The 16,698-nt window shown below is 35.0% G+C and overlaps 1 long non-coding RNA gene and 1 pseudogene across 2 annotated transcripts in view; both read left to right on the top strand.

Moving 5' to 3' along the window:
* Window positions 1-16,698, top strand: part of LOC141580309 (uncharacterized) — a 770,493-nt gene that overhangs the window by 627,665 nt on the left and 126,130 nt on the right. The gene's annotated exons all lie outside the window — the stretch shown is intronic.
* On the top strand, window positions 6,128-6,699 carry LOC101041718 (peptidyl-prolyl cis-trans isomerase A-like; annotated as a pseudogene).

Here is a 16,698-nt window from a genome sequence, read left to right as displayed (position 1 = left end):
TGCTGAGTATTTTTGTTTTTCCTAAGTATTCTTGGCTTTATTCGGAGTCACAATTAAGTAACTTGAAAATTATGTGATCATGCTGTGTTTTGCTTTTAAGATTAAGATTTTTTTCAGGTGAGATCAGAGCTGTGTTCAGTTTAAGGCTTATAATTTCCCACTTCTGAGACAGAAATCTAAGGAACCTACTGTGTATTCTATTTCATTTCCCAAAGAATCTTATAAGTTTTCTAGAAAGTCTGGTGAAAACAGGTACTATTCCTTGCCCTGTGTGAGCTCTAGGCACTATTGTTTCTCTATGTAAGTTATTTCTCTGGCCTCAAATGGTTTCCCCAGACACTTGCACTAATCAGTGCTGAGCGGAAAACCAGATGAATACCCTCTGCAAATCTTCAGGTCACTCTCTTTAAAGCTCCACCTTCTTCTGTTCTTTGCCCTGAGAATTTTAGCTACCTTAGTTTCCTGTGGCTGTCAGTTCTAAGGCATTAAGACATCAATTTATATCAACCTTGGGGTTCACCTTGTTGTTTCCCAATTCTCGGGGAATCACTGTTTTTTATTGCCTGATAGACAGTGCTTGCAAAATGTTGTTTTATAATTATTTTTCTGGTTATTTCAAGTGGGATGGCAGATCCAGTCCTTATTACTCCATTTTGAAAGGAGCTGGAATTCTCCCTCCTGCTTCCGTTTTAGTTCTTTTCTTTCTGTCTAATAAACCAAAAAGCACGTAAGACAGAAGATAGAAGATGTTTAACAAAATTTACATTTTAGAAATAACTGTTAAAAAGAGGGGAGAAAGAGGAGGTCTAAGATAAATAAACTTTTATGGAAACATGAGTTTTGTTTTCTGAAAAAAATATCTCTTTACTCTCAATTTGTCTTACTGGTATTAACATTTAAAGAGAAGACCATGGATAGTCATCATAATTTCCCAAATCTGGTATGAAGTCAAGGTACCATGAAAAAGTGTTACTTATAAAAATATCAGAAACATTAGACATGACAACATTGTAAATAAACTCAGTCCCAAGAGGCTTTAATCATGCTATTTTTCTTAGTTTTGTTTATTCTGAATTTTCCATCTCCAAATTCCTCTCAAGTTTGTAAGATTAATTCAAGTCCTACTCTTACAAGAAAGCCTTCCAAACAGCTCTAGGCTTTAAAAAATTGTAGAATTTATGACATAAAAAACAAGTTTCATCATATTTTATGATATTCTCTTATGCATTATTAGTTTCATTATATCTTAAAATCTCGTGATAACAGAATTAATATCCTTTTCACATTTCCAGATGTCTGCATACCTTAATGTTCAATTTTCTATAGTTCTTGACTTATACTACGTTACTATTTTATCTTAATCATGATGTTTTATTTATTACAAACTATTTAGTTTGCATAACTGTTTACTTCAAGTTTTAAATTCCACACTGTCTTCAGAGGATAGGTGTAGGCAAGGGAAATCACTTGTTTTTATTCTGCTGTTTTAAATGTGTTTATTTTAAATGAAGGCTGCTTTGTAAAGAGCCAGTAGTTTGTACAAACACAGTAAGGAAGATTAATAAGATAAATTTAACTAAAGTCATTTGGATGTATCCAATGACCAGCAAAAAAAAAAAAAAAAAAAAAAGGCAGCAAAAGGAGAATGTTAATTGTTACCTTACGGAATAGGACAGCAGCTGAGATATTAAATCACGCTTTAGAAACAAACTGAAATCTGAACTAAAACTAAGATATTTGGGGAGAATATGAAGAAAGGCAAAGAAAGTTTTCTTAGTCTATCCAACACTTTAGTCCATTAGATAATTTCATGAGTGCTGTGTGATAAGGAAAAAGGTTTTTCTCAAAATGTAAATATCCAATGGAGTCAGCATCTTTTAATGAAAAGATCTTCTTTTTTCTTATGGTATTGTATTAATTCATAATATCACTGTCATTAAGTTGGTGACCATTTATGTGAAGGTCTATTTCTGGTTTCTATTCTGTTACATTTGTCTATCCTTGAAATGTTATATTTATATATCCTTAGAATTAGATATTGCTAATCTCCACAAAATAAAAACTTCTATTGTTTGACTAGGCTTTCACTGAATCTATAGATCAATTTCAGAGGATTGGTTTATAGCCCTAGTGAATTTTTAATTTTTCATTTTGTGACAATGGTTTGTTACTTATTATTATTATTACTATTACTATTTTGGGGGACAGAATCTCTCTGTCACCCAGGCTGGAGTACAGTGGTGCGATCTTGGCTCACTGCTACCTTGGCCTCCCGAGTAGCAGAGATTACAGGCTCACACCACCACCCCTGGCTAATTTTTTTTTTTTTTTGTATTTTTAGGAGAGATGGGATTTTACCATGTTGGCCAGGCTAGTCTTGAACACCTGACCTCAAGCAGTCCACCCTCCTTGTAATCCCAAAGTCCTGGGATTACAGGCATAAGCCACTGCACTGGGACAGTTTCTAACTTTTTAAGTCTTTGCTTTTTCTCCACATTGATTTGTGATTTCCTGTGTGTATTTTTATGTAACTACCAGAATGATTTCTAATTTTTATAATTATCTTCCACTGTCATTGCTGCTGGCTTTTTCAGTTTTTCTGCTTTTACTTATATTATTTTATACTGAATTTTAAAAAACTTTTTACATAAACCCAGTAAGTTCCCTTGTGACTTCTCCTAGTCAATCTCAACCCCACAATCAGATAAAATATATATTTTTTTAAATTTCTATCATCAATCTTGCATCTTCTTCACATGTACCCCAAAACCTAAAATGCAATTTTAAAAAAAATTCTCTCATCATATGATAGTTTTGTCTGTTCATGAACCCCATATAAATAGAATTATATGTACTCTGTTGTTTCCAGCTTCCTCATTCACTTACTGTTTTTGAGAATCAATCATGTTGTTGGATATATAATTATTTTTCTTTTCACTACTAAGTAATATTTCATTTGACTACTACACTGTAATTTGTTTATTCATTCTGTTACTGATTATTTGGTTTACTTACAGTTTTTTAATTATTAGGAATAGAGCATATTTGAGTATTCTTTTATAAGTCTTTCTTTTATTTATCATTTAATGAACATTTATATATCGTTACCCTTTGCCAGTCATTGTGTAAGTCATGGGAGATACTGAGATAAGGAAACCTCTGTTCTTTAAGAATTCTCCCTTTTTTAAAAAAGTACACATTAAGTTCTGGAGTACCTGTGCAGAACATGCAGGTTCGTTACGTAGGTATACACATGCCATGGTGATTTGCTGCACCCATCAACCTGTCATCTACATTAGGTATTTCTCTTAATGCTATCCTTCCCCTATCCCCTAACCACCAACAGGCCCCATTGTATGATGTTTCCCTCCCTCCGTCCATGGGTCCTCTTTGTTCAACTCTCACTTATGAGTGAGAACATGCAGTGGTTTTCTATTCCTGTGTTAGTTTGCTGACAATGATGGTTTCCAGCTTCATCCATGTCCCTGCAAAGGACATGAACTCATCTTTTTTTATGGCTGCACAGTATTCCATGGTGTATATGTGCCACATTTTCTTTATCCAGTCTGTTATTGATGGGCATTTGGGTAGGTTCTGAGTCTTTGCTATTGTGAATTGTGCTGTGATAAACATACATATGCATGTGTCTTAATAGTAGAATGATTTATAATCCTTTGGATATATACCCAGTAATGTAATCACTGGGTCAAATGATATTTCTGGTTCTAGGTCCTTGAGGAATTGTCACACTGTCTTCCACAATGGTTGAAGTAATTAACACACCCATCAACAGTGTAAAAGCGTCCCTATTTCTCCATATCCTTGCCAGCATCCGTTGTTTCCTGACTTTTTAATGATTGCCATTCTAACTGGTGTGAGATGGTATCTTATTGTGGTTTTGATTTGCATTTCTCTAATGACCAGTAATGATGAGCTTTTTTTCATATGTTTCTTAGCCACATAAATGACTTCTTTTGAGAAATGTCTGTTCATATCCTTTGCCCACTTTTCAATGGGGTTGTTTTTTTCTTGTAAGTTTGTTTAAGTTCCTTGTAGGTTCTAGATATTAGCCATTTGTCAGATGGGTAGATAGCAAAAATTTTCTTCTTCTGTAGGTTGCCTGTTCACTCTAGTCATAGTTTCTTTTGCTGTGCAGGAGCTCTTTAGTTTAATTAGATCCCATTTGTCTATTTTGTCTTTTGTTGCCATTGCTTTTGGTGTTTTCGTTATGAAGTCTTTTCCTATGACTATGTCCTGAATGGTATTGCCTAGGTTTTCTTCTAGGGTTTTTATGGTTTTGACTTTTACATTTAAGTCTTTAATCCACCTTGAGTTAATTTTGTATAAGGTATAAGGAAGGGGTCCAATTTCAGTTTTGTGCATATGGCTAGCCAGTTTTTTCAACACCATTTATTAAATAGGGAATCATTTCTCCATTGCTTGCTTTTGTCAGTTTTGTCAAAAATCAGATAATTGCAGATGTATGGCACTTTTTCTGAGGCCTCTGTTCTGTTCCATTGGTCTATATCTTTGTTTTGGTACCAGTGTCATACTGTTTTGTACACTGTAGCCATGTATATTTTGAAGTCAGATAGCATGATGCTGCCAGCTTGTCTTTTTTGCTTAGGTTTATCTTGGCTATACAGGTTCTTTTTTGGTTCTATGTGAAATCGAATGTTTTTGCATTTGTTGGTGTCCTCTTCTTATTTCCTTGAGCAGTGGCTTGTAGTTCTCCTCGAATGGGTCCTTCACATCCCTTGTAAGTTGTATTCCTAGGTATTTTGTTATTTTTGTGGCAATTGTGAATGGGAGTTCACTCGTAATTTGGCTGTTTGTCTATTATTGATGAGTAGGAATGCTTGTGATTTTTGAACATTGATTTTGCATCCTGAGACTTTGCTGAAGTTGCTTATTGGCTTAAGGAGATTTTGGGCTGAGATGATGGGATTTGCCAAATATACAATCATGTCACCTGCAGACAGAGACAATTTGACTTTCTTTCTTCCTATTTGAATACCCTTTATTTCTTTCTCATGCCTGATTGCCCTGGCCAGAACTTCCAATACTATGTTAAATAGAAGTGTTGAGAGGGGACATCCTTGTCTTGTGCTGGTTCTCAAAGGAAATGCTACTAGCTTTTTCCCATTCAGTATGATATTGGCTGTGGTTTGTCATCAATTGCTCTTATTATTTTGAGATCTGTTCCATGAATAACTAGTTTATTGGGAGTTTTTAGCATGAAGGAGTGTTGAATTTGATCAAAGGCGTTGTCTGCATCTGTTGCGATAATCTTTTGGTTTTTGTCATTGGTTCTGTTTATGTGATGGATTACATTTATCGATTTGTGTATGTTGAACCAGCCTTGCATCCCAGGGATGAAGCTGACTTGATTGTGGTGGATAAGCTTTTTGATGTGCTGCTGGATTCGGTTTGCCAGTATTTTATTGAGGGTTCTAGCATCAATGTTCTTCAGGGATATTGGCCTGAAATTTCTTTTTGTATGTGTGTCTCTATAAGTCTTCTTGTAGGCACATGTTTTCATTTAATTTTGGTAAATATCTAAGAGTGGAATTGATGGGTCATAGGGTAGTTGTATGTTTCTATTTATTAGAAATGCCCAAATAATTTTCCAAATTGTTTCATTATTTTACACGTCTATCAGCAATGTATGAGAATTTAAGTGGCTCCAAAGTCTTACTAACATGTGGCATCTTCAGTCTTTTAATTATGGCCATTTTGGTGAGTATGTAATGCCATTCATTGTGGTTTTATTTTGAATTATCCTAGTGATTGATTCTGACCATCTTTTCATTCAATAATTGGCCTCTCAGATATCATCTTTTGTGAAAGTTCTCTTCAAGCATTTTCTTAAGTTTTATTTTTATGGTTTAGTTTTTTTATCATTCTTTTTTCTTTTTATCTGATGGAGGATATATACATGGATATGGATATATGTATGACATTGTAGTTGTTCCACTGTCATTAAGCTGGTGACCATTTAAATATAGGTCTGTTTCTGGTTTCTATATATAGATACATATATGATTATATATTAGATCTATATCATATATAAAATACAGATGTGGGCTTTGCAGACGCTGCCGCCTGAAGCCTTCTGGTATCAGCCATGGTCAACCCCACCGTATTCTTTGACACTGCCATTGACAGAGAGCCCTTGGGCCACGTCTATTTCGAGCTGTTTGCAGACAAGCTTCCAAAGACAGCAGAAAACTTTCATGCTCTGAGCACTGGAGAGAAAGGATTTGGTTATAAGGGTTCCTGCTTTCACAGAATATTACAGGGTTTATGTGTCAGGGTGGTGACTTCACACACCATAATGGCACTGGTGGCAAGTCTATCTATGGGGAGAAATTTGATGATGAGAACTTCATCCTAAAGCATACAGGTCCCAGCATCTTGTCCATGGCAAATGCTGGACCCAACACAAACGGTTCTGTTTCTCATCTGCACTGTCAAGACTGAGTGGTTGGATGGCAAGCATGTGGTCTTTGGCAAGGTGAAGGAAGGCATGGATATTGTGGATGCCATAGAGCACTTTGGGTCCAGGAATGGCGAGATCAGCAAGAAGATCACCATTGCTGACTGTGGACAACTTTAATAAGTTTGCCTTGTGTTTTATCTTAACCATCAGACCATTCCTTCTGTAGCTCAGGAGAGCACTCCTGCACCCCATTTGCTCACAGTATCCTAAAATCTGTGCTCTCGCTGCAGTTCCCTTTGGGTTCCATGTTTTCCTTGTTCCCTTCCATGCCTAGCTGGATTGCAGAGTTGAGTTAAGTTTATGATTATGAAATAAAGACTAAATAACAATTGTCAAAAAAATACAGATGTGATATATATCATATATAGTATATATGTTAGATATATATTATCTATAATATATAATGTATATGATATGTATATGTTATATATAATATGATACATATTCATATGCATGTATATCATACCTTTTCCCGTCTGTGCCTTACTTTTTCGCTTTCTTAACACTTGGCCTTTTACTCTCCTTTATCTTTCTTTTTTTTACATTTTACTTTGAAATAATCCTAGAGTCCTCAGAAGTTGCAAAATATGTATAGACAGATCCTATGTGCCCTTCATCCGGTTTTCCCTGATGATAAAGTCACTACATTAAAATAACATCAAAACCTTTAAAATGATATTTACATTGGTATAATTTATAAAGCCTATTTCAATTTTACCAGTTTTATTTGTACTTGAGTTAGTATCCTTTTACACAATTCTATCACAAGTGTAGATTGATCTAATCACCAACACAATGAAGATACAGAACTGTTCCATACTTTAAGGTAAAATATGCAATGCATTTACATTTTTGACACATATTGAAATTATTTCAGCCCTGGGTAATTCAAGAAATGTAAAACACCTATATATTACTCAGTTTTGTTCTTCTAATATTATTTTAACATTTTGAGTCATTTCATATATTAAGCTGAAATATCCACTTCTGAAAATCATACACTTATTGTTTATTTGAGGCATATAATAAAACAGCTTAATGTAACTGTGTTAGTGTCACATATGATTCATTTACTTGGCATCTTTTGTCCCAATATTCATAAACATAGCTATTTAAAGGTATAAATGACAACAAAAGTTTTATTAGGTCATACTCATTTGTATTTAACAATGCCAAATGATATTTATTTAAATAGAATTATATTTAAATCGTATGTAAGAATAACTATAATATAAATTGTCAGCAGCATAGAGGGTTGGAGAAAGAACAAATGGAGTAAAACCCCACCATGATTTTCTTCTCATTCATCAATCATTTTTTAGCCTGATAATGCAGTGTTGAAATTAAAAGCTCTCATCTGTGACATATGTTAGATCTTCAGAATTCCATTAATTTCCTACCTGAAGAAAGCAAGATGGGGGATATAGGGTGGATGAAGGAAGAATGTCTGAACTCTAGGACTTAGCTCTCAATAAGCCCACAAAGAACCAAATGATCTTTTCCAAGATGAACCCTAATCCACTCATAAAATATTATCATCTGATAAAAGTGCTTATGATTTCTGACCACCTTTGTTGACTCATGTAGAACCTCACTTACTGGAGGTAAAGACGTATCTTATAAGATCAGGATACTATAAAGTAGCTTCAGAGATGTTGAGCTTAACTTGAGAAGACCAATCTGGTGGTACCAACTTGTGGACTTCTATAAAAACTCCACAAATTGCAAATCCAGATCTAAATTATATTTTTCTGTCATCTATGAGGCAGTGCTGTGCTAAGTGGGATGCAAAGCTGATTTCCACCTAGTTACTCTTCTCTGCCCATGGAATAGGCCAAAAGAAGCCCCATTTCTATATCCAAACCTACAGTTTTATCTTTTTTTGATGGTAGTTGTGAGGCTGATGCTGTGAGTTCCTATCCTAGTCTTGCTGTTCCCTTTTCATTCTGATAGAATTAGTATTTACTTCCTCTCAATTTTGGACCCAACTTGTCATAACATTCTTCAAATTTTTATCTGATGAAAACAGACCCAATATAGCTTTTTCTTATAAAAAGAGAAAAGAAAATTGCTTCACTTAAATTACTTTGTTAATAAATATATAAACAACAAAGTTAGTCATCAAACTATTTTTTCTAAGTTCCCCTTTCCCTTTCTAGCTATGTAATGCATTATATTTTAAATGTATTACATTAAAATGCTGGTGAGAAAAAAAAGCATGATTTGTTTTTCCTTTCCTAAAGATTATTCATCTATCAAAAGCTTATTTTTTTTGAAACTAATAAATCATGTTGGGCTTGTCACAAGCTTTTGGATTCTTATTACTGTAATTTATGTCAGTTAGGAAAAAGCTGGTCTGTTGAAACTGAAATTGAATTAATTATACATGCTCTTTGATATCAGAATGAGCTCTGCCTTGGTTTCCTGAGACTTTTAGAGAGTTCCTCAAATCTGATATTCCTCACCCTGAAGAAGTGCCTACCTCTAAGATGTTTTATAGAAACAGACCTTTGGGAGTAAGTCCAACCAAAAAAAAAAAAAAAAAAAAAAAAAAAAAAAAAAAAAAAAAAAAAAAAAACAGTGTATAGTGATGAAAGATCACACCCAGTAAGCAGCATTGAGTGATGCCAGTAGAAATCATGAGGGACAGAGAATTGTAGTCAAACTTTCTTCTGTTGATTAACTGAACTCTTGGAAACAGCTATTGTAAAACAATCCATTGTTTTCTGGAGGATATCACTTTGCCTGAGTTTAATTACTTCCATGTACTCATCATTATTCAAAATGTTCCTTTCAAACAGTTACATGAATATGACCTATGACTTTTCCTTGTGAAACTTTAATGATTATTCAGATGTGCCCAGTAGGCAGTCATAAATATCTGTAGATGCAGAAAGGCAATTTCTGCAGTAGTGTTTTTGGAACACTCATTTTGCAATGACAGAAGATCAGTCTACACTCACCCTCTGCCACATTCATGGCTTATGGACACCAATCCTAGAGCCATACCTTTCCAAAAGCTCCTTTGAGAGTAAGTACTATACCTTTTGTTTCTTTGCAATCTGAGTCTCTTGATTGTATTTCTCTTTTGAGTGGTGTTATCTTCTTTCCTAGAATATAGTTTTTTGTTCTTTTTGTAAAATTTCTTCTACCTTATAAATAATTAGGGTGATATTTGATTCCTGTAATAAGTACAGCTATCTTGCATGTGGCCATTGCTCAATGAGTGTTTATAGGATAGAGACAGGATTTGACTCAGAAAGATTGTGTTTGAATATTATGGTTGCATAAAGTAGTGGCATAACTTTGGACAAGTTTATCCAGTTCTTTACTCTTCAGTACCTACATAAATAAAATGAGGATAATAATTATAAATTTGTGTAGGGGGTGAGAATTATAAATAATATTTTATAACATCTAGAACATTATCTGACACATAGCAAACATCTGAAATGCCAGTTGCTTTATTTTTTAAGGAATATTGTTGAGGTCATTGTTGAATTACCTTGTTATACCTAACTCAACCTCACAAATGCTACCAACCTACTAGAAGTATCTTCATATTTAGTTGAACCTGAGAGGTTTGGGAGACAATAATTTATTTATGACTTGGCTAACTTTATTTGTGCAAGGGAAGAAACCATCATGTGCTAAACACTAAAAAAACTCAATTCCATGAAACCTTGGGAATACTTAAAATGGACAAATCAACATATAGCCATAGATAGTGCCAGTAATTCTCAGATAATTTGCTTCCTTGTATCAAACAACATATTGGGAAAAAACAAAAAACCCAATAAGTTCTCAAAAGCATGTCATTTTTTTATTTTATAGTTGGAATCAGCCTAGAATTTCACATACTATGTCAATTTTAATATTTTAATTTTGAGTTATTATCAGTTTCCTGAAATGATAGCTAAACTTTGTGCCTGATAATGCAATGTAGTAAAGTGTGTAACACTGATTATGTTCTTGATGCTGCTATTATAATAATAGCAAGGCATTGTTACCCTGATTCTTTAGAATAATCTGTATTTTAAACACCATGTTTCATGATTGTACCATGTGTCCAACCAATTGTAACTCATTAATTAGAACATTCCATTCTCATAGTTCAAGAAATTTCCATTCCATGAATGGGTATGTATTTCATAAAAATAAGGTCTTATGTTCATTAAATAAAATCTACAAGAATTTTGAAAATATGTATAAACAACTTGAAGGCACTTTTCAATTGTACAGTGACACAAGCCATTAATGAAGACAATCAAAATGTGTAGTTAATTGCACAGTGCTAACATGTTTGCTAAACTGGCACACGTTGAGGCAATGATGGTGGTGTTAATTACGCTGTCAACCTGATAGGACCACATAGAAGAATGCAGAATAATTAAACCTTCCAAGTGATATTGATCTACCACATACAACATATCCTGACATTTTATATAATTTGGAAGTTTGATAATTATAAGGGGACTTCAAAAAGGTTCTGAAAAATGAAATTAAAAGATACAAATAAAAAGGATAAACTTAGTCAGGCACGGTGGCTCATGCCTATAGTCCAAGCACTTTGGAGGCCAAGGCAAGTGGATCACCTGAGGTTGAGAGTTCAAGACCAGCCTGACAAACATGGTGAAACCCCATGTTAAAAAAAAAAAAAAAAAAAAAAAAGCATAAACTTTATTTCTCAACATAACCTTCATCACGTTCAAGACACTTTTCTAAGCAATGATACCAGCCATTGTATCCATCCCAAAGACCTAAGGACCTTGGGAGTTTAACCATGTCAATGTAGTCTTTTTTTTTTTTTTAACCTTATTAACCAAAAAAAAAATTTTTTTAAATGGGTAAACTTTAAAGATTTTCTTAAGATTAGGAAACAAAAAGAAGTCAGAAGAGGCCAAATCAGGACTGTAATGTGTATGCCTATTGATTTCTCATTGATACTCTTGCAAATTCTCCCTCATTGAATGAGGGAAATGAATAGGAGTATTGTCATGGTGGAGAAAGACTCTGTGATGAAGCTTTGTCAGGGATTCTTCTGCTAGAGCTTTGGCTATGTTTCTCAAAACACTTTCATAATAGGTAGATGTTATTATTCTTTGACCCTCCAAGAAGTCAACAAGCAAAATGTCTCGAACATTTTCCCAAAAGCGTTGCCATGACTTTTGCTGACTGGTGGTTCGGTTTTGCTTTGACCGCACTACTACCTCTTGGTAGCCATGGCTTTAATTGCGCTTTGTCCTCGGGATAATACTGGTTAATCTATGTTTCATTTCCTGCTTCATTTCTTCAAAAAACTCCTTCAGGATGTTGATCCCACTTGTTTAAAATTTCAGTCGAAAGCTCTGCTCTTGTGTGTCGCCAATCTGAGCACAATGGTTTTTGGCACTTATCAAATGGGAAAGTTGGTTCAACTTTAATTTTTCATTCAGAATTGTGTATGCTGAAACAGTTGAGATGTCTATGGTGTTGGTTATTGTTTGTGTGGTTATCTGTCAGTCCTTGTCAATTAGGGCGGAAAACAAGATTAATTTTTTCTTGGAAATTGATATGGATGATCTGCGACTACAGACTTCAATTCAACATCATCTTACCCATTCTTAAAATGAGTTATACAATTTGTTAACTGTTGGTTTATCTGGAGCATCATTCCCATAAACTTCTCATAAAGCATCAATGATCTCACCATTCTTCTATCCAAGCTTCACCATAAATTAATGTTCATTTTGCTCCAATTTTAGCAGAATTTGTTTTGCTCTGATAGGAGCTTTTTTTTTTTTCAAACTGATGTGTTATCCTTCTTAGTTTCTCAACCTATATCTTATTCAAATATGTTTACAAATTTATTATGGTGCAAAGTATTTTTCAAATCCATGCGTAGTTTTTTATTTATAATACACATTGTCCATGAACATTTAAAAGACTCCCTTCTATATCTTTTATATTATTCTCCACACTGTTAATTATACCACGTTAACAAGGGCTGTGCTTTAGAACAGAGTTCTCCCACTGCCCTTTGAAACTCCTTTTACTATGCTGACACTAAGTTACCAGTCCTCTCCCTCTAAACTTAACTGTTTTGAGGTAAGTGATTCAGAGAGAATTTAAATCCAACTGTTGACCTTGGAGGGGGTCCTAGCTTCCTATGCTAACTTGCATAAGTTAACAAAACGGAAACAGACTTCCCTTCTTGACAGTTGTTCTGTAAGTTATGCAACTTATGTCACACACAGAAGCTTTTTAGGGTATGCTATTTATAGAAACTTAAATTTAGTTATTCAGTTCAAGAAAAATAGAGGTAGTACTCAAGTGTTTCTTTTGGTCCTCATGGGGCCTCTCAAGCCAAGTACAATTTGTTCTTGGATTTGGAAAGGGGCTTTATTTACAAGAACTGCTATTTCATTCTCAGGATTGCTTCATTCACAGAACAGGTGTTAGCAAGATGATATGTGGGAAATTTTATCAGAACATAATGAACAATATCATTTTCTATCAAAGTTTAGAAAATAGTACAAGAGGCTCAATCTCTTCAGGTTGCAAAGTGTGGCTGGATGTTCTTAGAAGGTGACACATTCACAGTACCTACACTCAGTAACCTGTTGGAAAGGTAGAAACTCCTAACAATGAATATAAAAACAATAGCAACAACAACTATCACAAAATCAAGCTTTACTATGACCTTGTTTTGATAGAGGAACATGGATGAAAAACAGAGAAATCAGATTTCAGATTTGACAGCAAGTCTAAGGATAGTTTAAGCATTAATTTTTTAAATTTTACATTATTTCATTCTAACTAAAGGGAACATTAACTAATCTTACACTCTAAATTGACTGTAATGGTGATAGAATGATTAAGACTAAGAGAGGTTATTGAGGTATGGGCTGGGTCAGTGTTGCAAGGAGGTTTGGCAAGGTTCATTTAGCAAAAATATATCAATAGGATAGGGATGAAGGTTATGGATTAATTTAAAGCAGCATTTGAGGTCGGAAACAATATAAATATAAACTTTGTTGTTAAAGAAATATGATTCCCACTGAAGAGACTAAACATGCAGTTAATAAGGGAATGATACCAAATGAAAAGTAAATATTCTGCTAAGCAAACTTACAGAGGAATGCACAATCATGAAACATAGGAAACACAAAAACTTAGGAACAAACTCACCTTGCCCAAAGGAGAACCAAGGTTTAGGATATATGAAATTTAATACTACTTTGGATACTAAAACAAATAATGTGCATATTAGGAAAGCCAATTTACTGCCTTTGAATGGAAAAAAAAATGTATGTTAGTCTAACAATATCTTCTCATTTCACTGAAAAATGTTAAGTAATCAAACACCAGTTGTATGTCCAGGGCTATATGCTAAATTCTTGGGTTAGGTAGTGTTTGTGGAGGACTCATGGGAACAGAGAAACAAGAAATCAAAAATTCCTGAGCTTGTCAAATAGTTGGGGAGCACAAAACACAGAAAGAACAATTGAACACAAGTAAGATGATGCTCATGCCTAGTGTTACAAAAGTAAACTTTCTGTATCTAAGGAGAGATTTTAGGATGGGATGAAACAATACTCTTCTAAATCAGAGATGTTAAACATATATCTGGGAGTGAACTTGGGCTCAGAAAAATCAGGGCTCTCTATCTCCAATAACCGTGAGGTTGGTAGTCATTTGCCTCTCTAATCTTTCACTTTTGTAGTTTAATGAGTTAATGGAATTTAAACACTTAGTACAATGCCTGGTACCTAATAAACATTAAATAAATGAGAATGTTTAAGTTTACCAGCATGCTTACAATATTAAAAAAAGAATAAAAGACGCAATCTGACTATCTTACATTTTTTAATTATTGGATTATTTCACCTTTTTTTTTTTTGAGACGAAGTTTGGCACTTGTTACCCAGGCTGGAGTGCAATGGTGCGATCTCGGCTCACCGCAACCTCCGCCTCCTGGGTTCAGGCAATTCTCCTGCCTCAGCCTCCTGAGTGGCTGGGATTACAGGCACCAGCCATCATGTCCAGCTAATTTTTTGTATTTTTAGTAGAGATGGGGTTTCACCAAGTTGACCAGGATGGTCTCGATCTCTTTTTTTTTTTATTTATTTTATTTTTTATTTTATTTATTTATTTTTTTATTGCATTTTAGGTTTTGGGGTACATGTGATGAACATGCAAGATTGTTGCATAGGTACACACTTGGCAGTGTGGTTTGCTGCCTTCCGTCCCCTCACCTGTATCTGTCATTTCTCCCCATGCTATCACTACCCACCTCCCCACCCCCCGCCCCTCCCCCATTTCCCCCCAATGGACCCCAGTGTGTAGTGCTCCCCTCCCTGTGTCCATGTGTTCTCATTGTTCAACACCCACCTATGAGTGAGAATATACGGTGTTTGATTTTCTGCTCTTGTGTCAGTTTGCTGAGAATGATAGTTTCCAGGTTCATCCATGTCCCTACAAAGGACGTGAACTCGTTTTTGATGGCTGCGTAATATTCCATGGTGTATATGTACCACATTTTCCCTATCCAGTCTATCATCGTTGGGCATTTGGGTTGGTTCCAGGTCTTTGCTATTGTAAACAGTGCTGCAATGAACATTTGTGTGCACGTCTCCTTGTAGTAGAATGATTTATAATCCTTTGGATATATACCCAGTAATGGGATTGCTGGGTCAAATGGGATTTCTATTTTCAGGTCCTTGAGGAATCGCCACACTGTCTTCCACAATGGTTGAATTAATTTACATTCCCACCAACAGTGTAAAAGTGTTCCTATTTCTCCACATCCTCACCAGCATCTGTTGTTTCCCGATTTTTTAATGATCGCCATTCTAATTGGTGTGAGATGGTATCTCAATATGGTTTTGATTTCCATTTCTCTGATGACCAGTGATGATGAGCATTTTTTCATATGTTTGTTGGCCTCCCATATGTCTTCTTTTGTAAAGTATCTGTTCATATCCTTCGCCCATTGTTGAATAGGCTTGTTTGTTTTTTTTTTTTTTTTTGTAGATCTGCTTTAGTTCTTTGTAAATTCTGGATATCAGCCCCTTGTCAGATGGGTAGGCTGCAAAAATTTTTTCCCATTCTGTTGGTTGCCGATTCACTCTACTGACTGTTTCTTTTGCCATGCAGAAGCTGTGGAGTTTGATTAGGTCCCATTTGTCTATTTTGGCTTTTGTTGCCATTGCTTTTGGCGTTTTGGTCATGAAGTCCTTGCCTACGCCTATGTCCTGAATGGTTTTGCCTAGATTTTCTTCTAGGGTTTTTATGGTATTAGGTCTGATATTTAAGTCTTTAATCCATCTGGAGTTAATTTTGGTGTAAGGTGTCAGGAAGGGGTCCTGTTTCTGCTTTCTGCACATGGCTAGCCAGTTTTCCCAACACCATTTATTAAACAGGGAGTCCTTTCCCCATTGCTTGTTTTTGTCAGGTTTGTCGAAGATCAGATGGTTGTGGGTATGTTGTATTTCCTCTGAGGCCTCTGTTCTGTTCCATTGGTCTATATCTCTGTTTTGGTACCAGTACCATGCTGTTTTGATTACTGTAGCCTTGTAGTATAGTTTGAAGTCCGGTAGTGTGATGCCTCCTGCTTTGTTCTTTTTGCTTAGAATTGACTTGGCTATGTGGGCTCTCTTTTGGTTCCATATGAAGTTTAAGGTGTTTTTTTTCCAGTTCTGTGAAGAAGGTCATTGGTAGCTTGATGGGAATAGCGTTGAATCTGTAAATTACTTTGGGCAGTATGGCCATTTTCACGATGTTGATTCTTCCTAACCATGAACATGGAATGTTTCTCCATCTGTTTGTATCCTCTCTTATTTCGTTGAGCAATGGCTTGTAGTTCTCCTTGAAGAGGTCCTTTACGTTCCTTGTTAGTTGTATTCCTAGGTACTTTATTCTCTTTGTAGCAATTGTGAATGGCAGTTCGTTCTTGATTTGGCTCTCTTGAAGTCTATTACTGGTGTATAGGAATGCTTGTGATTTTTGCACGTTGATTTTGTATCCTGAGACTTTGCTGAAGTTGATTATCAGTTTCAGGAGATTTTGGGCTGAGATGATGGGGTCTTCCAGATATACAATCATGTCATCTGCAAATAGAGACAATTTGATTTCCTCCTTTCCAATTTGGATACCCTTTCTTTCTTTTTTTTTTTTAATTGCATTTTAGGTTTTGGGGTACATGTGATGAACAT

The sequence above is a fragment of the Saimiri boliviensis genome, chromosome 1 (genome assembly GCF_048565385.1).
Source record: "Saimiri boliviensis isolate mSaiBol1 chromosome 1, mSaiBol1.pri, whole genome shotgun sequence".
NCBI lineage: Eukaryota > Metazoa > Chordata > Mammalia > Primates > Cebidae > Saimiri > Saimiri boliviensis.
The sequence above is the reverse complement of the archived record's forward strand: the minus strand, read 5'-3'. Positions and strand labels throughout refer to the sequence as shown.